Source organism: Passer domesticus, chromosome 17 (assembly GCF_036417665.1).
Source record: "Passer domesticus isolate bPasDom1 chromosome 17, bPasDom1.hap1, whole genome shotgun sequence".
NCBI classification, from domain to species: domain Eukaryota; kingdom Metazoa; phylum Chordata; class Aves; order Passeriformes; family Passeridae; genus Passer; species Passer domesticus.
The window spans coordinates 8,023,238-8,049,589 of NC_087490.1; the positions used below are offsets into that span (position 1 = coordinate 8,023,238).

The 26,352-nt window shown below is 45.4% G+C and overlaps 1 long non-coding RNA gene across 4 annotated transcripts in view; it reads left to right on the top strand.

The window, feature by feature from the left end:
* LOC135282685 (uncharacterized) overlaps positions 1–26,352 on the top strand; it is a 202,441-nt gene that overhangs the window by 66,601 nt on the left and 109,488 nt on the right. For 2 of the 4 annotated variants that reach the window (XR_010348748.1, XR_010348750.1), the window contains exon 2: positions 11,964–12,200. The exons of the other annotated variants lie outside the window; for them this stretch is intronic. This is a non-coding gene — a long non-coding RNA (uncharacterized LOC135282685). The remainder of the gene's footprint in view (positions 1–11,963; positions 12,201–26,352) is intronic. 4 annotated transcript variants of the gene reach the window in all.

Sequence of the window (26,352 nt, forward strand, 5' to 3'; positions counted from 1 at the left end):
TAGAAGCTTCAGGAAGCCTGGTGGAGTGTGTTGACTCCGGAGTTTCTGGCATGGAACCAGATGCAGTAGATAAGGTCTCTTATCTCCCAGAGGAAGATACAAACAGCCTGACTGCTGGGTAGGGTGGGAGCTGGGCAGGAGTGGCTTTTCTCTGCAGGTTTAGAGTTTTAATTTGTGTTACTTCCATTCCATTCTTTACACCCATGTGTTTCTTTGGCAAGGCCTTGCACTGGGTACTGGCTGATGATTTGTTGGGTTGGACCTGGGAAATGGCAATGCTGCTTTGTAAAACTTTGGTGAATTAATGTTCCATGTAGAAACAGCATTTTCTTAATAGAAAAAAGTGTGTGAGGATGTGAGGAGCTCAAACTTGGCTCCAGAGAGATCCAAAGGAAGTAACTCTGTGGCTCACCTGGAAGTATTTCTGGATTTACAACTTTTCACAGCCCACTCTGCTTGATGGGATGAAGCAAGAACCAAAGAGCAACTCTGTTCTGCAATAGCTCAATTACTGCAGCAAGTGCACTTCCAGATGTGGGTAGAGCAAATTTACCACCATTAGAGTCATAAAAAGAGCCTATGACAGCATCTAATCTAAATCAGATTGTGAAAGATCAATCAGTGACTGTCCCTGCCATCAGTGATAACATTGTCTCACTCCAGTTGCTTTGATGCCAGGGATAATCTTGACATAAGAACCACAGATCTGAATTCAAATAGGGGAATCAAGAGGTTATTTCTAGCTTGATTTTTCCCCTCAATCTGAGCCATGGATATGTTTATTAGAAACTTGTTCCTAGCCTCCTTGATGGCAACTCAAAACTCCCAATAACCCACGCTGGTGTGCTCTGTGCCCCTTGCTGGAAATCAGCTTTTCGAAGGTTCCCCAGCCAAGATGAGGAGGTTAAAAAACAACCAAAAACCAGGTCAGAAATACTTGGGCTGTGTGCCCACAGTGGCCCAGCCTCTCTGTCTGAAAGGAGCCCCTTTCCAGACCCCTGCTGCTCTCTTGTCCTGAGTCCAGGCTGCAGAGCAGCCCCCCTGGACACCCTCCACAGCCTCACACCCTGCTGGGCTCCCCAGGGGTGCGAGCTCCCCTGGCTCAGCTGCTCACAAACTGCACCAGCAGCATCCTCAGGGGTCCTCAGAGAGAACAAGGAAATGTAGAACCACAAGCACAAGAAAGTTACCACGTGTCTGTGCTGTTGTTTATACATTTAGATACTGTGATTAAATTACATACATAATGCATAGTGTTTGTAATACATTATTAATAATAATAATACTGTCTTGTGTTATTCGGCTAGAAGAGACATGCTCTGAGTGATGGTTCATTGGTCTATTCACACACAATTTTCATACATCTCTAAAGATTACCATTTTAACAGCTTTCTGTATGGATACTGCCAGGCAGTTACATTTAACAGTGCATAAATCTAATTCCCTCCACACTCAATTTTCTCAGGCAGCAGAATCAATTTGAATCTGTCAGGATTTTATTCTAAAGTCTATTAATGCCTCCTGCCTTTTTCTGTATTTCCTCTTCTCTCTCTCTCTCTCTCACACTTAACAATCTCAGTCTTTCATGAATTCATTCAGCTGCAGAAAAAGATGCCCCACTGATACAAACACTCTTTTATCTCTTTACAACAGAAACCTAATTAGGTGTGAAGGAGACACAAGAAAGGTCACAATTAGCCCTCCAGCAATAAAGGTTAGCAGTTGTAAAATCCTATAATAATGCTGTTGAACTTTGTTATTATCAATAATGACGGCCTGTGACAAGGTCAGGTTCATTATTCTTAGCAGCTATCACCGAGCTGCTGAACATCACTTAACATCCACCTCAGCAGCCCCATCCCTTCCCCTGCCCCTCCTGCCCTGGCTCCTGCCACAGGACCTCTCACTCCTCACGTGCAAGCTCGACCCGTTGGGCACATTTCAAGACATGCTTTAATATTTTTTGTATTGAGCTGTGCCAAAGGATCCCTCGCTGAGCCTTTTAATTATTAGTTAAAATATCGCCTATGGGTTTTTTTTTTTCCTCTCTCTCTGTGCATGGGTGGAATGATTCTGCCTAATTAAGAACTGAAATGGAGATGGTAACAAGAAAGCAATAGGAAATGTGTCCTGGTAACAGCATTTTGGACTAGAGGAGAGACAATTATGTGCTTTGCCATTAAAGCAAATGGATCTCTGACATCTTCAGCTAGTTGATTTTTGGGTTGCTTTTATGCCTGTTGAAGAGGGCTTCCCAGGAACCTGACTACACCTGAAATGTTCCTTTTCATAGAGCTCTTGAAGAATCAGGATGAGCATGCCTTCACTCCTTCACCTTATTGAGCTTTTAAGGGTCAGAAATCATATTTAACCTTTGTTTTCCAGTCCACCTGGAATCAGTGATATGTAAATTGGGAAACTCCCGTCCTGGGCTACTCCTAGTCTCAGAGGAGGGACAAAGGGAGGCAGAGAGAGCAGCAATTCAGATCTCAGATGGGCTGAGATGGAAGCTGGAGTTCTGAATAATTATGCTTTTAACTTAGACACCTTGGGAAAATACTAATGCTTAACTGTAAGTGGAAAGCTTAAATTGCAAAGTAAAACCAAAAAAAGAGTATTAAGGGTAAAGGACCAGAAATACAAAGTATTGGATCTTTTCTTCAAAAAGAAGTTACAGATGAACACGGATGTTTAGTTCTCTCACTTTTGCCACCTGTCAAGACAGATTCTTGTCTTTTCAAGTCAGAGTTTTGTATCATGCTGCCTCCTGCTAGGTCTCCACATCATGCTGCATTTGGACTTTTACTGGCATTAAACCATAACTCATCTGGTATTTAAAAAAAAAAAAATTAAAAACACTCTATCTAACCAGCCAACAGCAAAAATATAAATAAATCAGGATATTCTTGAGATAATTTATGCTTTATAGAGAGGACCAGGTGCTGGCACAGGCAATTGTACAGTTTCAAAAAATTGTGTGAGCAGCAAGCTCACACAAACACAGAAGCAGAACAGAGTTTGTGCTGCCCACAAACCCCAGGATTTGTGCAGTGCTTGACAGGGAAAAACATTTGCTGAGAGCAGTCCTTAATTCATAGCTCCAGGCTGGAGTTCACACAGCGTTTTCAGAGGGCAGACACAGATCACTGGGCTCCTTAAGGATGTTCTGCAGTTCTCTTGCTCCATTGCCTCCCTGCTCCCCTGGGCCTCAGGAGCCCATTCTGAGCTGGCTCTGCTCCTCTGAGTTCTGCTGACTGACACCAGGGAGGCTCTGCCTGGCTAAACACCACACAGCTGAAACAAGGAAAAGGTAGGAAAAGCTGATAATAGAGGCCAAAGCTGCTGAATAACTAAAATGCCAACATCTGTCCTATTACTGAACTTCACAAAGGAATTAACAGCTGCCAGGAAAACATGGAAGTTATATTGCTTGGATATAAGATTTGGTAATGTGGCTCCTGATATTTTGAACTTCCAGTTCTGAGAAAAGCAGAATGTTGCACCCCAAGCTCATTAATCTCAGGACAAGAATCCTGCTGCCTCCTCAGACACCCCTGTCAGCTGTACCTTACACACCAGTGCACCTCCTGCCCTCCTCTCCCTGACAGAGCACACAATATGCAAAAACTTCAAGAAAGGACATGTTGCAGCAGAAAAATGTGACTTTTATTTGTTAAGTGGTTCAGCTCTAGGAGGAAGATTAAGCTCTTTAGCTTCCCTGTTGTCCTCATGGCACTCACTGGGCATTTATCTTGCTAATGTTTCTGTATTGCTATTACTACCCAGTTGGTAGGAGCTTCTATTTGCATAAGGCAGCAGATTTTTTTATTTTTTATTTATAAATCCAAGGATGTGTCCTTGTACTTCAGCAAGAAGTTTATTGGCAGACTGACTTTAAATATCAATTTTATCAAAATATTGATTGGAAAAATTCTTGTGCTTCCACTGTATCCTATAGCTATATCTAATCTCAGCTTCATCCAGCCAGTGCAATATGTTGCTTGCCAGACTAGAAAATGATGTATGAGCCATCTGGGCAATGGGCCCAACCCTGGGCAAGATTAGTGCTTCAATTAGCTGCTGATAGCATTCCATTAGAATATTGGTTTCAAAGAGCACTAAACAAGAATGTTGTGCTTTGATTTTCAGATTTAATTACTTCCATCAGGGCTATAAATGAACTCATTAGTCTTAGTGGCTCTAAAACCTAGAGACAATAGAATGTTATTGCTATTGTTCTTGGGGGCTGTGCAAACACTGGCTGTCAGGAGTGGCCATCAGCCTCCCCTCCCTTCCTAGCAGGGCTGGCCCTGTGCAGCTCCTCTGGTCAGCTCTGGGGGGATCCAGGGGGATCCAGGGGGATCCAGGGCCTGCACCCAAGTGGCAGCTTTGTTTGGGGTCCATTACACACTGAGAAAGGTGCTATGGAGTAAAATCACACTGTGGCACTGCTCGGCTGCTTTTTTTTTCAAAGTCATTTTTGCGTTCTCGGTTTCTTCTATTTTGTTGTAAGGTTGGCCAGAGCTTCTAAGATTTCTTGAGGCTTTTTTATTTTTTTAAATCCACTGCATCAGTCTTTCACGACACCTTTCTCCCAAATTTTGCAGAAAAATTTTCCTTTTTGTTTAATTTTATGGTCTTTGCCTTTTCCTCTTGACCTAAGCAGCAGTGCACTGTGTTGCACAAACACCAAGTTTTTCTTTGAACATGATTCTGGCCCTGTTCCTCCTGAAACAGAAGGGAAAAAAATGAATGGAGAAGGGGAATGCTGTCAGTCACTCCCAGTGTCTGGAAGCCCCTGAGCTGAACAGTTTGTTCTGGTAAAGAAACTGTCCCAAGGCTGTCGCTGCAGTCAGCATTGCTTTGGGCAGGACCAGAAGGTCCCAAAGTCCTTTCAAACTAAATTGTACAATAATTATGTGAGGAAAAGGGCAAAAGGAACCATCAGCTCTGATGGGGAAGGGGCAGTGAAGGATTACAGAATCAGAACCTTAGTATTTATTGATATTAACCCTCCCAATTCAGTGGTGCCATTAGTTCAGCAGCACATGATGTTGTTAATTAAAACATTAAACTTTGCAGAGCTTTTTTTAATCAGAGGTGAATTGCATTTAGTCAAAGTCCCTTTGTTTTTTCTTATTTCGTTTTGCAGAGGAAGGGTGCCATGTGTAAATAAAGGATATGATGCTCTGCACCACTGACTTTTATTAAATTAAAGCTATAATCAGTACAGTATGTCTCAACCATAATATTAATGTGGCTAAACCAGTAAATGCTCTCGTGTTTAAAGCCCAACACCTGCTTTCTATTAGCATCTGGATAGTTATTTGATTTTTCATTTTTCATTTCAATAGAACATTTTTTGATGAAATCCATAACTCAGCTGTAACTTTTAGTTCCCAACCCTGCATAAATCCCAGAATATGATTGGAAAAGCCTCCTCTCACATCTTAAATAAGTTTCTCCTAAAGTTTGCCAGACTGTTGTCATAATGTTGGGAGCTCAGGAAAGTGAGTAAAACTGCTGAATCCTTTGACATCACCCAGAATTTTCACCCTTGGCTTCCAGCAAGCACATCCTTGGCAGTTCAGAGCAGTGGACATCCCTCCTTTCAGGGCTTCTGCTGCTCACATACCTCTTCCCCCTGTTTTCCTCTGCCCTGTAGCTTGCTGGGAATCTGCAGCAGGAATATCAATGTCCTCAGGGCTTGGAGGCAAAATGAAGAAGGGGACAGCAGCTGGGGCAAACCGAGCTGTGCTGCTGTGTGGGGCACAGAGATGGGGCACAGTGCTGCGTGGGGAGGGGTAGTGCCAGGCTGGGCAGTGCAGCAGCCTCCTCCCAGGTCTCAGCTCCTCCCTCAGGTCTGGGGGACATGAAACAGCCCATGCAGAGGGAAAGAAAACATCCCTGACTCCTCTGGGGTAAAGCCCGTGGTGGAGCCAGTTGGAGTTTGGATGTGTACTTGGGTGATTTTTTTTCCTGAGTGCTTTCAATGCCATTCTCAGTAGTTCTGGAGCCATTCTCAAGTGTTTAAAAATAGAACAAAGTCTCTCTCTCTGTCTCCCTTCTTTCATTTCCCATCTTCAGGGGAACAGTCTGCTGGATGTGTTTGCTTTTCTGGTTCTGCTCTGTTGGAGAGATGGGAAGGATGAGGGTGAGGAGCCTTCCTCCATGGTCACTGTTTTGTCTAGTCAAATTTCTGTTCTCTAGTGCCAACTCCTGTAAAAGCTAAACTACTTCTATTTTAAAGACTATTTGGGCTAGATAAAATCATGCAGATTATACACAGTTGTCAGAGTTTCTGTCAGCAGATGAAACAAGATCACTGTTGGCTTCTGGCAGGTATTTCTGACTCAGCTCTGCTTTCCTGTGTGCCCAGCCCCAGCAGTGCTGCTGCAGCCAAACCTCTCAAGTTTCTCATCTCCCACCATGGCCATGGCCTGGGGTGAGTGGTGCAGAAGTAGAGAGCAGAGAATGGCCACGCTGGGATGGCAGGAGGGATTTGCTTTCCTTGTGACCCCAGGCCTGTGGGTTCTTGCAGCTGGCTGGTGCTCCCAGCAAATTTCAGATCTGGCACAGAGCAAGCTGTTGCTGTAGGACACGAAATAAAACGACAGACACGCTGGAACCTCTGAGGTAAAAAGATGGGAAGTTTATTTTATAACTCCAACATTTATAAATTTTCAAAAGTGACAGTGGATTGGAGGATGGAAGTGCCACCTCTCCAATGACACTGGACAAGACAACAGTCCATCAAATTTCTCCTGCTCCAGAAAAGAATGTGAAACAATAATTATTTACATAAAAGCACATGAGAAAGTGCATTACAAGAATGTAAACATCAGAAGGCTTAGAAGACCTTAGAAGAACAGGGTGACACCAAGCAGGAGGGAGATGTCGTGTCAGCAGTGTTGAAAGTGTGATATTGCCAAGAAAGAGAAAGGACCACGGCCACAAGGCAAATCCCAAGTGCTGTGGTGGCACGAGGACAGGCCTTGCCATCACTCTGCTCAGCCTGGCTGCTAATCCTGGCCTTGCAGGACAGCCCAAGTTTAACTGAGTGAATGGATTAGCAGAGCTCCTGTGTAGCTCATCCAACACCTCAGGTTTAGAGTTACCAACCCGAGGCTGGGGCAGAGCGAACTCATTAAAACCCTTTAATCAATTAGAACAGACCCAAATTCTAATGGGCAGTCAGTTTGAGATCCAGAGTGTCCCAACAGCGCTTGCTCTGTGTGTCACCGTCATGTGAGACTGAGGAATAAACAGCAGATGTTGGGAGCAGAGGTTTCTCCCCAGCAGGCTGTTGCCTCCAGCCAGCAGCTGCTGCTCCCAGTCACGTTCAGCCCAGGGCTGGGCTGGGCTGTGCCCCAGCCCCGACTGCAGCTCCCAGACCTCTCCATGAAATCACTCAGGAGCTCCTGTTTCCTAATGACAATACAGCAGTGGTTTATTTGAAGGCTGAGCCAATGTTGTATCAAAGCCAAATATGTCTGGCTTGGCACCACAAGCTCACACCGGAGCCAAGCAGCTGGAGCAGACTGTACATGTATTTAAAGAGAACAAAAACAGAGAGACTCTTGAGTTATCTCCTCCAAGAGGTCAATCAGAGTGTCAGATTGCAGTGCCAGGTTTTGCTTCAGGCTTTCTCTGGTCTATCCCTGTACACCTACAGGCCCAGCTCCCAGGCTAAGGCTTCATTCTTCTCTAATTTTCCACTCTTCCTGGCTTTCTTCTTGCAGTCTGCTAATTGCAGGAATTGTAGTTCTGTTGGTATTTTGTCCCTGTACTCACCCCTTTTCTTCCTGGGGACAGTTCCATTTCATGTTCTTTTCAATCCACACCACCACAACAAAAAGCACTCTGGGGTTTTTGGGATGGGCTTGTTTCTGAGCTGTGTCACTCAGCACTAAGGGGTAACCTCTGCCATCACACAAAAACCAGCAGTAAGTCTTTGGCTTCAGGATTCCAGTTATATTCTGTGAGTCAGGGATCTGCTGCTGCCCCACTGGCTCCACTAGATAATGGCCTATGGGATAATTAATAGTTATTAAGGCTGTGGCTGCCCCAGCTGACTGCAGTGGCAGAGGCTGAGTTTGAATGAATATCAAAAGGGTTGCTTTCATTCAGGGTGTAATCCATCACTAGTTTAATCCCTCTTCCTTGAGCTGTGTTCAGATGCTGGACAAGATGGATTCTCTTCCCCCCTGGCTTCAGAAATGCTTCAGGTCTGTCTGAGCCATAGACTGAGAATGAGAAGGAATCACATTGGAGCACAAGACATTATGAACTCAAGGCAGACCTTTTGTTGTCTAATTAACAGTTTTACACATGATATTAAATCCATGTGTGCTCATAGCTCACCACAAATGGGAAACCTGGAAACCCATTTTCAAAGCATTTTCCATTATGCAGCAGCAGGAGATATACCATGGTTTTCCAGGAAATTGGTTGGTAAATTGTTTTCTCTCTCATCTTTATTGCTATAATACAAAAATTACAAGTTTAGGTCTCTAGTTTTGGGGGTTTTTGTTTCTTTTTGGTTTTTTTGTGTTTTTTTTTTTGGGGGGGGGAGGTGTGGGGGTGGGATTTGTTTGCTTATTTGAGCTCCTATCCATTACTTTGAATCAGGGAAGTAAAACAGATGAACATGTTTGACCTGCAAACAACTGTATGAATAAAGAGCAAAAAGTAAATCTTGGTGAAGTCCTGGTGGCAAGGTAAATTGTCACATCCAGTGGTCATTCATAATCTTGCTTCAACATGTGAGTGCTGAAACTGCCCTTGATTTCATCCAAAACGTCCTGGGGAAGTGCTCAGCTGCTGACTCCTTCCTTGCCCTGAAATCCCCAGGGCCCTGAGGTGCAGCCCAGTTAAAGGTAATTACTCTGCCCAGTTTCTGTGCTCTCTGGATTGCCTGTGAGATTCACAGCCCTTGAAATGAGAAATCTGAGACCTTTACATAAAATGTTTGTTCAAGACTCTTTATAAATGAGGGGATGTGATTGAATTGGAGCCCCAGTGAGGGTGGGCTGGTTTCTGTGGCACTGCATTAATTTTGCATCAGGTGAAGCCTTCACTCTGCTCTGCTGCTGGAGAGCTGATGCCCTTGCACCTGAGGGAGGGAAGGAGGGATGGAGGATGAGTTTGGGGAGCACCTCGTGGGGTTATCCCTGGTGTTTGTAAAGCCTGAGCTGTTGGAATGATCCTGTGTAATCCTCGGTTTGCTCTGGCACTTCTGTTCAAACTGGGTCTTGTGATGGTTTGTGTCAGCTCAGGCTTTTTAATAAATTCCCAGCAAATCATCTGTGTGGAGAGATGGAGCTCTGGGGCTGTGGCTCATCTCTCACTGTGCTCCTCCTGAAGCAGGCTCTTCAGATTGTTACCTTGGAAGATAAATGGAAATGTCACCAGCCCCACGGTGCTTAGGAGGTGAAATACCCTTTCCAAGGTTCCTTATTCTGGCATCAGGGGGCTTTCAATGATCACATAGATCTGCATGGAGAAATAGGGGAGTAATGTGAATAGTGGGTGTTGGGCCTATTTAAATATAGCTAGCATTGTGTGTATTATCTCTGTTTGTTTAGCCAAAGTAAGATGGGCATTAACATTCTGTTTCAGTCTTAATTAGTGGCTGATAAAAGCACAAGGTGATACTTAACAGTCTTGACAGTGTAATTCATCTAAAATTTTCTAATAATATGGTTGCAGCAGTCTTGGAAGGGCTAATTTAATGACTTTCACACACTTAAGGTTTGGTACCCACAATATCCAATGTGTTGGTTGCTTAGGAGACAAAATTAAACAAAACTGAATGCATTCATTTTCTCCTTTTTTACCACACTGAGGATTAACGTATTGCAATATTTTTCTGTATTAAATGCCAAAGCTTTAGGTGTTTAAACAAATTTAAAAAACAAAACAAAACAAAACAAAAACAACAAAAAAACCCCCAACCTAACAATCCAGATCCCCTATTAAATCAGCAGATGGCTCCTAGAGCCAAATTAGGGACCTTTGATAGAATCATAAAAGCTCTGCTTTATACAGTGCACATGTTCAGAGTTGGCAGTGTTAAATGAGACCTCCATGCAATCTGCTCTGAGAAATAGCCTGACTGGCACTGACCCTTCCTTTGTGTCATTCAGCACTGTGTCATCAACTGCAATTGCACAGACATCTCTGCAATTTAGCAGACCTTGTAAGGACTGACTTTCCCAATATTTGTTTAAGATGAAGTGTATAAACTTGTTATTAGTAGTCTGCCAGGGTAAGGGAGATAACAGTGTTTGCATTAGGCTACAGAAAACACAGCACCTGGGCAAGGTGCACCGAGCCTGTTCCCAGCAAATGTTCTCGTGTCAGGCTCTGCTGCTGGTCCTGATGAAGGCAAAAGTGAAGTTCCCAGCAGCATGTCAGGGCAAGACCGTGTCTTTTCTATGCTGGGCAGAGGTTCTGAACTTGTGTGGCTGAGTAATTATGTTTAATAATTTTTTAAAAGTCTCTGGATTCACCTGAGCCATGCAGGCTGCAGTGAGGTCTGGTTGATCTCATCTCAGCCCTACTGATTTCACCCACAGTCTCTGGCACTGCTCATTCCCCCACTCAGCTTCCCCACAAATTTTTGTGCTCATCCTCTCCCCAAAAGCTCTGAAATGGGGGTGGGATCCCAGTGTCCACCCCAGGGCTCCAGGGAGGCTCTGACCAGTGACCACTGCAGCTCAGAGCTCCAGCCTGGAATTATTTACAGAACTCTCAAAGTGTCTCTGAGTTTCCAAACCTAAACTTAGTTCAAGGAAGAAGAGAAAACACTCCCATTATTAAAACCACGTTGGTTGTTGCAGCTGATCAGAACAAAATGCCTGCTTTTTGCCTCCTGCACAGAAAGACTGGGACAGGGAGGAGTGAGGAAAAAGCCCTGGAACAGCAAGGCTGCTGGTAGCAAATATATGGGCACTATTTCATTTTTCATTGAGTTTGTATTTCCTTTCCTTGCTATCTCTTCCTCCCCACAGTATCTCTGCATTGATTTTTCACTCTGCCTGTTTATAAATGTTTATAAAGCATTTAGGGAGCCTAGGGAAAGAAAGGTCTCCAAGTACTTAGTGGAGTAAGAAGTTAAACACTGGGCTGCTGTGTTCCTGCTGACACTGGGCAGTATTTCAAGCCCTGCTCTGGGGATGTGGTTCTGCTTCTTGGGGATGGCTAAAGCAGGCAGAGTCTTAGCTCAGCCTGTGTGCAGCCACTGGTGTTAAGAGCAGGAGGGCTTGGAACAAAACAGCCATTTACAACTTGAGCAAAACCAACACAGCATCAGATGATAAAGGAAACAAGCACACATCATTCCACATTTGCTGTTTGCTTTGGGCAATGTACTTTTTTTTACATTAAATATTAAATTACCTTCTTGTCTTCCCACTCTCTTGAAGCCTTGATGAAATAGGAATGGAGATGTTATTAGGCCAATAAATACATTTATTGATACTGTCATGCTGTTTATTAGAGAAATTAAACAGATTGGGTTCTTCATGTAACTCACAGGAAAGACACCAGAATTCATCTCCCATATTTCTGATACCTGGGATGTAAGTGCAGCTGCAGTCCTGCTTTCACACTAACATTTATCTCTGCTACTTTTTGTGTATTTCTAATTCCACATCCACTGTGGCAACCTTACAGCACCCACATTGCTAATGCTGCTGGAAATCTGTATTTGTGAAAGTGGAAATGGGCTCTGCCTGGCACAGGTGCTGGAGGAGCTGGGTCACCTCTTGTGCATCAAACACTGATTGCAGTGTGAGTTTTTAGCACTGCTGAAAACAAAGTGAGGCAAATCATGAAAGGTTATTTTTAAAATCTTATATCCCTGTTTCCCCCTCATCATCCTTAAACATATCAAACTGTGCATTTTTGAAGCTACTGAGGCTTGACTGATGCTCTATTCCCCACCCTCTTTCACACAGCCTCATCCAATTCCTCCTTGACTGGCCCAACAGCTCATCAGGGTTCCTGCCTCTCCTGTTTGATGGTGCTGCCCTGGGCCCTCTGCTTCTGGATTTTACTGGGGTAGGAATGAGGAAAACAGTCAGATATCTGTGTTGGAGTTGAGTGAAGGGCTGTGACTTCAAGTTCCTCCTGCTTCTCCAAGCCTGCCTGAAAAGTTCTCCCTTCCTGGAGATGCTCAGCAGGACCAGAGCTGGGTGAGTTGTAATATGAGAGGCAAAGTGCCATCAGTGTGTTTGAACCATAGCCAATGTGGTGTTTTGGAGGTGTTGAGGTTGTCTTAGCAAGGCAATGAAATCTACAGAAGTTTCCTTCTGCTACTCTGTGTTGAATGCTCGTTGTTTTCTTTCTTGAGGGTTCACTTTTAGCAAAGTGTTATTTGTCTAACTTCTGTTGATGCCTCTGCTTTCATGTTCTGAATTCTTTAGGGCACTGTGTTTTGTTGGAGGTCTGGGTGCTGAAGGTGCCCAGAGAATGGCACTGTTCCAGCTGAGGGGTGGCAGGAAAAGCACAATTTCTGTGCCACAGTGGGTGATTGTGTGCCATGGATCTGTTACACCTGTTCTGTGGAGGAAGCTGCCAGAGTTAGTGTCTTTTATAAAGCAGTTTGCTAAAGGAAGCTCTTTTTTCTTCTGCAGCTGAAATGTTTTGCATGAAGATGTCTATTTCACCTTCATCTAAAGATGTTTTGACAGAAAACTTTGGAAAGGAGTGTTTGTTTTGACTCCTTTGTTTTGTTTTAGCTGTTTTTTCAGTGTTTCAGTGAAGTGGTTGCTTTTTTCTAAACAGAAGCATTTTGAAATTTCTGTTCTGCAGAATAACTTGAGATTTTAAGGTTTTGTTCTAATCCAGAGTAAAATTAGACACACCTTGGAAGTGTCAGGGTACCCAGTAAGTTTAGAATTCATCCATCACCAGGTGGGATATGCCATAGTTTTGTGTGAACTTTGTTTGCAATTTCTTCTGCTCTCATCTCTGTAGGTCTTTAGCTTGGGACTCAGTTGTGAGAATATGATTGCCAGAATGCCTGCAGAAAGGGTCTTCTGGCCTGAGAATTGCATGGGTTTAGTAATTTATGCAGTTGAGAGTTTCCCTTGCAAAAGAACAAGGTCAAACCCAAAGGATTTTGATGGAGCAGTGTGGGGGAGGAGAGAGCTGCATGGGCAGGGACTGAGCCTGGGGTGGGTTACATTTAATTCAGGGCGTTCTCCTGTTTTCTGCTCTTTTCTCACTGTGCATAAGTCCGTCTTTTCATGACAGAAATGACAAATTTGGGGGGTGTTCTGGTGGGTGGGACTGGGAAAGCCCTGCTGGCAGGTGGCAGAGGAGGAGCTGCTGTCCCAGGTCACCAACCCAGGGCACTCAGGGCTTCTGAAGGACAGGATATGGCCCCTCTGAGATCCCAGGTGTTCCTTAGGCTTTCATAGCTTTACTGTATATTGATAAACCAATAAAGCTCAGAATTATTTTGATTTAGACAGTGCAAAACTGGAAAACAGCTGGACTTACACAGTCAATAAACCAAAACTGTCTCTTCAGCACTGCACTGACAAGGCTCAGAAGAAAGACACACAGAGAACCTCTCCACTAATATTAAACTGATTTGGCCATTTTTATTCTATAAAGGAGGCTGGTTATGAGATTTAAAAAGACTCATATATCATGCTGCCTCATTAATTTTCCATTTGGGCTCAGCTGTCAGAGGATACCATATTAAACTGCTGCCTGGAGTAGTCTTCGGTGGCAGAGAAATGATGTTTGATACCCTTTGCATTTCACACAGTCTGTATAAAAGGTCTCCTTGATTTGCCATCCCTATTATTTTCTGTCAGAGAGCCCTGCACAGCCTCTCCAAAATAATATCACCTCTCCAAAACCCTGAAGGTCTATTTGTGGTTTCCATGGTGACAAAATGACCCATAATATTCTTTGACTACTTCAGTAAATGAAGGACACAACTGGGCCTTTGAAGAATAATAGATTTTTTCTGTTTCTTAAGAAAAGATGTACTTGTGAGCTCAAAGAGGGGAGGGGGAAAGGATGAAAAAGATATTAAGGGAAGAGATTTGCCTTGTAACTCAAAGGACTTGCTGCAAGTGTAGCAGACAGCACTTGTTGAAAAATAGACCTTGAGCCATCTGGTACCAAAACAGGAGTGGGATATAGCCCTTGTGATGACTGAGATGAAGGAGCTTGTGCTGTAACTCATTTTTACAATAGCTGTGCTGCTTAATTCTGAATTCTGTGACACGCAGGGCCAGGCTGCAGGTGCAAGTGTGTGGTTAAAACATTTTCTTGCAGGAACTGTCAAACCCCTGCTCTGTGCTGTGTGGGAGGGAGGATGGGATTTTCCAGCAGAGCTGGCCTGGGGGACAAGTGGGTGGGAAGGAAGCAGTGAGGCTTTTCTCAGGGTGCCTGTGGAGTTTGTGGGGAAGCCAGGTTTGCAGGTGGAGCTCCTGGCAGAGCCTGTGCTGGGGGTGCTGAGCAGGGGTTGAGCTGCTAGAGCTGCTGCTGCTCCCTCCCACCACTGTGGGATGTCCAGGCTGCTCTGCCTGCCCCCTCTCCGGGGTGGGAAGCATCCCTTGCTGCATGGAACTGTGAGCAATGTGTCCCATGGCTGCTTTGCATAAAACCAGTAAGAGATCTGTAAACTTCCCAGTCCTGTGAGAGCATTCACAGTGTGCCCTGGAAACAGGATTTTAAACAAAACCACACCTTGCAGGTGAAGAAACTGAGGCAGCAAGCAGAGCAGTGCAGAACCTTTGTGGGTATGCTGGGGAGGAGAATCCAGGCTGGTTGCTCCTTCCCCCAGGTACTTTGGGATAATGCTCTTTGCTTAATTCAGTTTTCTTTAGCACATTCCCAGCCTGCCCAGCAGTGCTGTCCATGGCTGTTGGGTCTGGCTGGGTTACATTAGCTCAGACACTGGAGGAAGGGTGGCTCAAGTGCCCAGAATAATAACTCTGAGATTCCTGGGCTGCAGGAGCAGGCACTTCCAGGTGGTACAGGTTAGCCTGGGTGGGTGAAATCCAAACAGCTGAATTATCCAAGCACTGAAGGGGCTGCACTGCAAAGCAGAAAAGTTCAGGATGTTCCCAGGGGCCTGTCAGGAATTCCTGCTTCTGGAGTTATCAAGCTTTTCTTGTGTTTTCTTTTGGGTGTATTCTAACACTTTACCTCCCAGTTCTGGAAGAAACAGGGAAGTAAAAAAGATTACTAAAACTTGAAATTTAATTCCAGAATGTCCTGGTGTTTAGCAGATGTCCCTGAGATTACTTTAACAGCTCTTCCCACCTCTGAGTATGGTAGTGCTGCAAGGGGGGACCCAAGTCTGGTGTAATGAGTTACTCACTATTTATCCCATATTTTGGTGGATTTTTTTTCGATTCGGTATGTTTTTTGGCCTGCCAATAAGTTAACAACATTAAAAAGCCTTAACCAAACAAAAACATTTGCATGACTGCTTGCTTAATACAGGACTGTAATTGAGGCAACTTAATCTAAACAAAGGAAGAAACGAGGGCAAGATTAAGGCAATAACCAGCCTAAAACCACATTTACCACCAACCTTGAAAATCTGAGTCAAAATCTTGCCTGGTTCCTGCGTTCCTCACATGTGCATGCCTTTGGCAAGGATGATTAAAGTCTGTGCTGCTTCCCCTCTAATGTGAACAAAGCCCTTCAGAGCCCTATTCTAGTTTCCTCTTAGCATCGTGTTTGGCTTCCTTTGGGACTGACCTTTTACTGCCCACAGCCCACCTCCATCCTGTTAGAGGGCCTGCAGAGAGTTACTAAGTTAAACATCATAAATCCCACTATAAATGATTACACAGAGCTTTTCACTAACAATCTTCTGTGGGGATATCAAGCTTGATAGAAGCATAAATCATTTAAAGAACATCTGCCTAATGAGGGGTAACCTGGAACTGCTTCCCTGAGCCTGAATGTACCAAGGGAAAAAAAAATTGTAGGCAATTGGCCTATTTTAGCTGGTGCCTGCTGGATGCAGGTTGGTTTCTGTTGTCACAACTGGCTTTGCTGGCCACATGGGACTTGCCCACATTCCCTGATGGTGACATTTGCTTTGCCTGCAGCTCATGGCAGCAAGAATGAAGGATGTAAGCTCAGTTTAGTGATTGTTGTTGTAAAGAGAGACTGATAATATGTCTAGACATGAAATTCTGCAGAGGCAGATGGGTCAGAGGAGGGAACCCTAACACCTAACAATAACACCTAAGCAGGTGGCTCAGAGACAGCCTGAGCAAGGGCATGCTGCGGTGGGGAGCTCTGTTTTGGGAAATGGCAGCAGAACTGGGGAGGCTGAGAACAGGAGCCATGCTTTAGGAGGTGAGCAGAGGAGGCAGATGGACTCACCTTGCCAAGGCCTGGCTTGAAACACCCTGGCAGGACACGTAACCTCTGTGGTGGGAACATGGGAGAGGGCTGAACACAGCTCATCACCAGGGCAGTGCTTGGGTTTGCCAGGCAAAGAACAAGCTGGATTTGAAGGAAGGAGTCTAATAAAGTTAAGAATGAAATCATGACCAATAGATCAGGAAATTGTTGGTAAATACAAGGGTTGGGTTTCCAAGGGAGCCTGATGCATTCCCTAGGATCCACCACATGTGAATCAAGGCTAACAAGCCTGTTTTTAGATAATCCTACAGGCAGAAAATTAACCTGGCACTGAGAGGCTGTGTGTGTTCATTAGGTGTGATGGGAAGGGTTTGGGTTTCCTGTTGACAGTCACAGCTCAGCCAGCCTGTGACTCTGACCATCTGAGAGACACCTGACTGCCAAACTGATGATGGGAGGCCTGTGGGGTGAGGAGTAGCACATGGAAGCTTTTCCATTTCAAATCACTGGATCATCAGGAAAGGTGTAAATAAACAGCAGCAGTAACCTTGGAATGCAATTGAATCACTCCTGCTGTGTAAATTTGACTGCCAGATGCTCATGGCAAGTCTTCATATCATGGTTTAAAGCTGCTGCTGCCTGATGATAGATTTAACAGATGTGACTAGCCAGGAGCAGGATCGGTTTTTTTTCAAGTTAAAGTTCTTGTCACACAGAAGTGGTCATGAGATTTCAGGAAATCCATTGCCTCTCTGCATAAATAAACTTGCTGGATGTGTGAGTTGTCTGTCACCTCACAGTGGGGTCATTGCTGGGTGCCACTGCTCTCTCTGACCTGCAGAGATCTCACCACTGTGATTAGAACTGAGATGGGGGGTCAGGAATAGTTCAGTCTTCTCCTTGTGCTGTTGAGGATGGAGTCAATAAGGAAGTAAATATTATTGACTGCTGTTTTCATTCAAAAATCAAGATTCATTGAGGTGAATCTGAGGTCAGTAGAAGCTCTCAGGGGGAGGAGACCAATAAATCATGACACTGGATAAAACAATATTTGTAATGCAGCTAATTTTGGATATTGAATGTTATTTGATCTACTGGGTTTTTCTGTAGTTTTTTTTTTTTTTTTTTAATTGTCCTGTTAAACAGATTGGTAGGTTGTACCATTTTAAAAGACTGGGTAGTCAGATAGAAGGGCTAATTAATCTTGGATGACATACTTCCCTGAGTGGAGCTCTTTCTCTGTGTGAGCCTTACCTGGGTGTAATTGAGTTCTCTTCATAAAACTGCTTTGTGGAGTGTGAGCATGTGCAAGTGGGGCACGTGTACATGATATAAGATTTATTTTGGGGAAGGAGACACAAGCAGTTATGGAGAGGGAAATGCTTCAAGTACAATCCTTTGCAAGTATGAGTCTTTTACAGCATCTTTTTAATTTGACTGAACTAGACAATAGGTTGGAGAGTATTCTCACTAAATTTCTTTTGGAGAGAGTTTGCTTTTTTTCCCATATGTGTGTTCATGGCCTTGACCCATGTGGCTGGGAGCTGTGTACCTTCTCTCAGGCCAAAGCAGGGCCGTTTCATTAGACTGTCAGCTGCTCTGAATAGCTGCTGCTCCACAGAAGCCAGCGGAGTAAAGCCAGGTTGTACCAGCTGAGATCCAGGCCATCATTTTTCCTGAGTCACATTTCCAGCCCTGCTGTGCTCTGGGATTGCTGAGCTGGAGCCAGCCTGTGGTTGCTGCAGGGCAGGGCTGTCAGGAGCATCCAGCCCTGGCCTGGGCAGCACAGGCTGTTTGCTGTGCTCCTGCCTCCAGCCCAGGCTCTGATGGGCTGGATTCAATTAGGCTGGAGCTGCAATGCTGAGGAGCTGCTCCAGATCTTGGAATCAGCAAGGCTGGGCTGGTTTACAGCTGCTGGGGATCAGCTGCTCCTTCTGCCCACACAGGAGGGTGAGCAGAGGCAGGGAAAGCCTTCTCCTTTGTGTCAGTGCATGTCCTGCCCTGCCTGGGGGTGCTGGGTTGGGGTGCAGCCCCCAGGATGCTGCCAAGAAGCAGCAAGTGCCAAAGGAGTGGCATTGCCTCCTGGCTGCTGTCCCCATGGCCCTGGCACATGCTGCCAGAGCTGCAGGGTGTGCACAGATCCATCTGTGGGCACAGAGCAGGCATTCAGTGCCTGGTTTGCTGTTAAAGAGCATTTCAGCCCTTCTGCATGGTCAGCTGCCCACGCTGCCTGGTGTCCGTGTGGGACAGCAGTGCAGGCTGCCTTTGTGGCTGGGAGCCACGCTCTCCAAACAGATATTGCACTTCTAGGGGTGCAGCTTCTGTTTCTTTTTGCCTTTTTTTCACCCAGGGGTTGTTTAGGGTTTGGATTTGTTGTTGCCAGCCACTCAAAGCAGGAATACCAAACAAGGGCTGGCCTCTGCTTGGCTCTCGCTGAGGATTTTACTGCAGGATTGCCAAATCCAGCGGGGATTTCAGAGGAGGAAATAATTATCTGTGCACTCCTTTCTCCAGCCTGCCTCCTCCTCCAGCGTTAGAGAGCATCTAGAAGGAGCTGCCAGGGCAGCATCCTCCAGCAGCAAGTGATGGGGATGGGGACCAGAGAGAAGGTGGCTGTGCTGACTGACACACCACTGTCCTAAATGGCACCCCCTCCCTCAGCAGGCTGTGCATAACCTTTTCCTCTCACCCCAAACATGGCTTTTACCTTTCCCTCGCTGTGCTTTTAGCAGCTGGAGGTGCCAGCACAGCTCTGCCCCTGGCTGGGTGCCACCAGCTCAGTGTGACACAGGGTGGCAGCCTGCCAGCCTGAAATCCCAGAGGGTAAATTCCAGCTACTTCAGTGGGAAAGGGAGCGGCTCCCGTGCGGCTGGGAAGGGCTGGCAGTGCCTGGAAGCAGCGTCAGAGTTTGTGGAAAGCTCAGCCTGCAGCAGTGTGGGACACACAAACCCATTTTGTGGTGCCTGGGAGGTGGTGTGTGCAGCTGGAAGCCCCAGCATGCTTATCTGGGTTTTGATCCCTGCAATGTTCTGCTTCATGAGCTGACCTGAGAGCGATTTGTGGGTCAAAGTTTGTGTTCATTTACATTTTGTGAATTCCAGAGTTTTGTATTTGTTTCATTACTTTTTTTCCCAGTGTTTCAGATTTAGGGTTAATGCTTGATGAAGGCTTTAGAACAGCAAAAGATTTACCATTTTTATGTTGCTTAAGTCTGTATGAACTGTGGAAATATTAAAAAAAAAAACAACCCAAAACAGGGAATGCCTTGAGATAAAAAATACATTTAAGATGCTTTTTCTCTGCTGTAATTGCCAAGCCCTCTGACCTGGCTTGGATCTTGGAGTGAGTCAGATCTAGGACACTGTTTCAGCAAATTTTTGCTTGAAGTGTTGTGTTCCTCACTCCAGCAGTTTGGTTCATTTTAGGCTCTGACATGTGCAGCCTTGTTCTGCCACTGTTTGAATGTGTGGGACATGTGCTGCAGGACAAGTGTGTTGGTTTTGGGCCCTGCTCTGGCTCAAGCAGGGCTCAACAGACCTAGAAAAGGGCCAAGAGTCTCCTCCTAGGAAAGAAATAAGAGAATATCACCAAGGGCTGTAAAATCCTGAGTGAAACAAGAAAACTGAACAGGGAGTGACCATGCATTTACTCTTTTAGGGTGTGATTTAAGGGGGATTAGAGGGCAGGCCCAAATGGAAAAGGACATCCTTCCTCACAGAGTGTGCTGACACTGCCACGGGGGGGGAGGTGTTGAGTTTTTGTGGGTCAAAAAGCAATTGGATGAATTGAAGGAAGAAATGTCCATTGAGAGCTATTAAATGTAAAAGCTTTCATCAGCTGTGGCCACAGCATGGGCTCACAGCACAGGCACACAGTTAACAGGTTCCAGCAAAAGGGGCTTTGGGGACTGCTCTGATCACCTCAACTAACTTCGTGTATCTCTCAGACCCCTGAGATATATTTCCAGTGCTAACCTACATATTGTACCAGCTACCCACCAGCCCTGCTCCCTTTGCTGCCTGCAGAAAGGTCAAAGATAATGATTAAAAATAAATAAATAACCCAGGAAAACCCCCACTGCTTCCCTCTCAGGTCGTTCAGGCTTGAAATAAATCATCTTTCTATTTCTGAAGGCACAGATGACTTAAGCCAAATTGCATTCAGAGCCATTATCCTCACACTTATTTATGCTGTCGTGTCTTGTGCTAACACTTTGTGAAATATTTATTTGCTCCTGGTCTCCTGCAGCTTAGCTCTGGATTCATGAGGCTCCCGTGTTATGTCTCTATTCTGTGCAGCTGCATTCTGTCAAGGAAGGAGGAAATGAAGGCTCCAATCTGTGTTTTACATTATAAAAATATATTGCACATCACCACAGGTAATCCCATTCTACAGGTGGATGGTTTGTTTGCACGTGTCAGGCATGTGGGTTGGGTTAGAGTAACTAAATGAATTTGTAGTCGCCTTATTGTGTGATGATGAGCAATTCTTCTGTAATTCTTCTTCCAAAGACTGCCCTTGTGCTAACTCTGCAGGTCCCAGGTCACTTGCAGGAAGGATTTTGAGAGGAATAGGGCACATCCTAAAAAACACCACATGATTTTAGTGGCTCAGGAGATGAGGTAATTACAAGTGTAGGATTCTGTGTGTATAAAATGCTGTAAACACCTTTTTTGATGTTACTGGTTGGAGTCAGGCCCTTCAGCACCCGAAATGGCTTCCCCAGGCACAGTGCCAGCTTCCCTCCCTCAGCCTGCAGGAGAAACGGGCTGTGCAGTGCTCTCTGCAGCTCCTCTGCGGACTGGGAAGATGGAATCTGTCTGCTGGGCTTCCCTCCCCCTGTCAGAAGCGCTGGTGTGAGTGTCTGCTGGAATCTCTGCAAGAAGATTGACTCTGTGTGCTGGGTGCCATCAGGCCAGCAGCTGATTGAAGGTGCTCAGGTGCAGCTCTGACATTTGGGCTGAGGCAGCAGAAATCTGCTGGAGAGAAACTGTCCTGTTTCCAGCTGCTAGCTGACATCCAGGCTAGCAGGGACTGGCTGTCACTTGTGCTGCATTGGCAATGGTCAGTGCACAATGTGCTGACAATCCTCAGCCCAGCTATGGACAAGTTTGTCCAGTCTGGGACCCACTGGCAGAGCTGGGCCCTTATCTGGGCAGAGCTGCCAGGGACTGAGCCCATACTGATGTAAACTGCCTGCATCTTCAGGAACAGTGTCTAAATCATGTCAGCCTTGTGGCACATGATTGTACTGTTGATTTTGGTGCTGTAAAATCAAACTCACCACTCTGATGTCATCACTGGAAAACCTTTCGCAGCCTAAATCCAATTTCAGATAGATCTATTTTTTATATATGTATGGGGGAAAGAGCTGCTGTTGCTGCTTCTTGGTGAATTAGCCCGACAAGCTCCTTCTGGTGTTAGCTTGGAGTGACATTTGCTGTGTAAATGACACTGACATTCAAGCTGAGATGTTGGCTCTGGCAGCAGCTCGGTGGTTCCTCCCAGGGTGCCCTGGAGAAGAGCCTGCAGCAAAGAGCTGCTGCTGCCAGCTGGGGCTGTTTGGGGAGGAGGGTGAGCCTTGTTCTCACTTTGGTGCTTTTTCCTCCCTTTTGTGTCTCCAGAAGACGTGGGGACACTTTGATTTAGTCGCTGTGTGCAGCAGTGTGTGCAGCACAGCACCAGGGTGTGCTGGCCTTATTTACCAAACACCTTTGGCTGAGCATGGAGCCAGGGTCGAGGGGTTGTGTTTGCACAATTGATCATCTGAGGAACAGGAGAACAGAAGTACCAAAAATTGCTGCAAAATGTGTGTGCACTGATCCTCAAAGGGATCAGAAATCTGTCTCAGGTGATGCAGAGCCTTGCTAGAAGAAATTGGCATTTATTTATTTATTTTTAACCAGAGGACAAGCTTGAGAAACTGCAAGCAGAGCTTTTCAAAGGACAAGTGGGAGTTAGTTTCCTAATTCACATTGACTTTCGGGGAGATCTGGCTGCTGAGCTGCTCTTTATGCCTTTCAGAAATCTCCCCTCGGTCCACATAATCTCTCTGTAACCCCTTTTTAATTAGCTTGTCTTTCTGGAAGAGGAGACCAAGAAGTCACGTTCAAAGATTATTGCTCTATCCAGCAGCTGCTAGGATAGCTTTATTAATGCTGCAAAATCTTACTGCAGTCCCAGCAGCATGTCTGCTCTGCCTCCCCATTCTCATTTGGCCAGGGGATGTAAACTGCCCCAAACTGTTCTCCAAACCCATTTCCAGCCCATGATACTCTGCTGTAGCACCAGCTGGCCATTTATCCAGAGAGCATGGCTTCGAATCTGTTGGCAGAGCAAAATATTTGAAAGGGAGAGAAATGAAAGGTTGGGGTGCTTCAAAAACTGAATGCCAAGAGCACGTGGATGCCAAACAGGAGGTAATGGTGCTACCTTTATTGTCCCAGGCTCTCCATCTGAAGTTCATGCCACAGCCTTGCTCCTGCTGCTTGGGATGAAGAGGAAAATGTCAGTCCTGCAGGCAGCATTTGAAGATGCAGCCTTAAAGCTGCATAGAAAAAATCAAAGTCTTCTTAATGGCAAGTCAGGCTTCTCCAGTGAATTTGGGATGGGGACAAGGAGAGGTTTTTGAAGCTTCTTGATTTGTTTTTACATCTGTAATAACAAATTCAATTCAGAATTTGTATAATGAAATATAAACATTGAAGGTGGGAGCCTGATGAATTTGGATGCTTGAGGGAAAATATACAGTATTGTCATGAGGAGACAATTCCCTAAAGCAGATGGGGGAAAGTGGTCTCAGGGGTTGGGGGAGGCTGAGAAAGGAGGGACTGATGAACTGGTGGCTGAGAAAAATCCTGGCTATTGCACATTGAAGAGAGAAAGCTGATTTTTGTGTGCTGAAGTTTTAAAGTTCAGGTCCTAACTTGCTGGTGTAATTGCTAGCAAAGACAGCTTGGTCAGTCCACATGAGATCAAACCCTGCAATGGGTACACTTCAAGCAGGGGCTCTGGGAGGTGCAGTGGAGTTTGGTGGTGTCACTAAAAGTAACAGCTCTGCTGTTGGGGACCTGTTCCCCACTTGTCTGGGAAGCATTTTAAGATCCTTAAATGGGAGGCACAGCGCAGCTATAATGTGGGTCACCAAAAAATGTTACTTTTTAGTTCTTTTAGTATAAAAATATTACAGAGGAGGCTTGGCTCTGTCGATGACCACCCTAGAGACCCTTCAGGCTGAACTGGCTACTGTCAAGCTGCTCTAAGGGAAAATCAGCTCTCCTATATCCTTGCTCTCAGCAAGTCCTTTAAAACATCACCACATCCTAAGCACATGAGCTAGAAAAACAGCTGCCTGCTCCACTCCTTCTCTGCCTGATGAGGTTAATAATAACTTTGAATGCATATGTACAGCATTAGCTTTCATGGTAACATGCATAATTCAAATCCCCTAAAGAACAGTAGAGCTTTGAGGAAGCAAACTTCCTTAATGTACTGGGCAAGGATCCAGCTTTTACCAGCTGTTGAGGGTTGATGTACAATTTTTGGTTAAGTGAATAATTTATCACGGATATTATCTGTAGTGTATCACATCCCAACAGTTTGTAGGCCTGTGCATATGGCTCTTGAGATGCCACAACACTGCCATATGCTTCATGGCCCATTACCACTCACTCCCTTAAGATGTTTTCCCCTATGTTAAGCATGTTAGAACTGCAGTGGGACCACTGGCTCGCTGCAAATGCTGGCTGGGTTTCTCCCCACCAGCATCCCTGTATTTAAAAAAATTTAAAAAGAAAAGAGGACTGTTCAGACTCTCCCCTGCCTTGTCATTTTAAATAAGCTGCCTGCTGCTTCACGATACAGATGTGGATTATAAATTCTGCAGAACACCTGTCCTGAACTCATCCCCAGCTACCCCTTGTAACACGGTTGTGTTGTGTTCTTACAAATCTATTTATTGTAGCTCCAGTCGACTGCATAAATCAAGGCTGCTTTAATCAGGCAGTGAGGCTGCTCTAACCCCTCGTGCTCACAGCACCAAAACAGAACTGGGACGTGCTGGCAGCCTCTGAGAGAGGTATGGAATGCTGTGTCCCAAATTCCAACTGCAGATGGCCTATTTCTTGGTCAGGAGAAGGAATGCTGAAGCTGAAGGACTTCATAGTTTATGTAGCTGCTATAGTGCAGGAGGGGGGGAAACATCTGGGTTGTTTGTCAAGTTGATTGCTTATATAGGAAGCAGCTTCCTATGATAAAAAAGACTGAGTCAAGACTGAGAGCAAGCAGCTGCTGAGCTGTAATTATAGCTGGGTGTCCATCCTGAGGATGGCTGCAGCTTCTTCAGCTACAGAATGTGCTGGGTTTGAGCTTGGTGACTTCATGGCCAGAGAAATACCTTTGTTCAGTTCATCTTGAACTTCTCTGTGGTGCTGCTGGTCAGTGGCCACCAGGCTCCCTGGTGTAGGCTGATTGCTGTAGCTTGCAATAAATGAAATAACCCCTGCATGGGTTGTTCACTTCTGAATGTGCCTCAGGAGAATAAGTGCTAGAATGGGATCTTTCATGGATGATGGGTGGATTATTTAAAATTCAATGTTACACGTGGTTTTCCTTCAGTAAAAACTGTTCACACAAATTGCATCTTTAGATCTGTTTGTTACCCTGTGGTTTTTTCCCTGTGTAAAGATTGTGCTTAGCTTTCTCTTATGAGTCTATTGCTTGTGCAAGTTGCTCTTGTTTCCTCTTTCCTGACTAGATTAGAATTTTTATGTTTTCATTATTTTTCCTTTCTTAGTGGGAGTATTGGTCTTTAGATCATCACTTCCACATCTTAAACATGAGAGATACTGTGGGAAGTGGAACGGGGGATGGGTGTTGTGATGGCCAGCACAAATGTGATGGGTTTCAGGTGACAGGAGCACATCTGCTCATTTGCAGCCACCAGGCAGGCTCTGGCAAAGGGAGCCCTCCTCCCTCTGCACATCAGTGGGAGGGAGGCAGCCTATCCCGTGCACCCTGGTTATTGCACTGTGATCAGGGACAAACAGGGAGGGCTGTGATCGGGGAACTCCTGCCTGACTGCAGAGAGGGACAAAGGACCCCCAGGAAAAGCCCCTCAGCTGGAGGAGCTGGCATTTGGGACAGCTCTGTGCCCCTGTCCCTGAAAGAACTGAATGCAGGCAAACTGCAGGGTGATGAGGGGCTGGGATAATGCTGCCAGGATGCAAAGCTGTGCTTTTCTGAGCCCTGGTGCTGCCAAAGCTGCTGCCTGGGGAGGGGAGGCTGTGCCTGTGCTGCTGTGACCTTCCCTGCTGGGATCAGCTCGGGGGGCACAGCGCTGCCTGCCTAAGTGCACTTGCTGCTAGCAAGGGAATGTTTATCCAGTCTTCTGATTAATCAACCTTGAAAAAGGGTCAGATGGATTTACTCAAGCATCTAAGTAACCTTCACAGCAAAAAATATAAATCCCTGTGTGTTAGGGGCTGTCTATAGCCCTGGCCTTGGAATAATGATGTCTGGAGTCTTGAGCTTTTAAAGCAGCATGGTCTGGATCTGACCCCAAAGCATTTCTTGTTTCTGAATGCACATCAGTTCTGCCATGGTGTTCACTATGGCCACATGTAGGTGCCTTTCCTGAGGTGCCTGGTGCTGGTAATCTGAACAGTTTTTTCTCAAATTCCCTTTGATCCTGGTGTCCTGTCCTGTCTGCCTGCTGTGCTCTGTTCCCTCTGCAATCCTGCTCTTTTACCCTGCTGCTTAACACCTCCCAGTTCCACCCCTGATTTTGTTTCCCCTTCACAAATGGAAATTGTAAGCATTTTAAAATGTGAGTAGTTGTACACATGGTGTCCATCAGAGTTTCATTAAATAACAAGACCATCAGAAACATAATTTCATTTACACCTCCAGCTTTGGCAAATAGGAGATGACCAAAAAACCCTCAAATAAATAGAGCCTCCCCACAATAAAGCACTGCTTTCCTCTAATATTTTT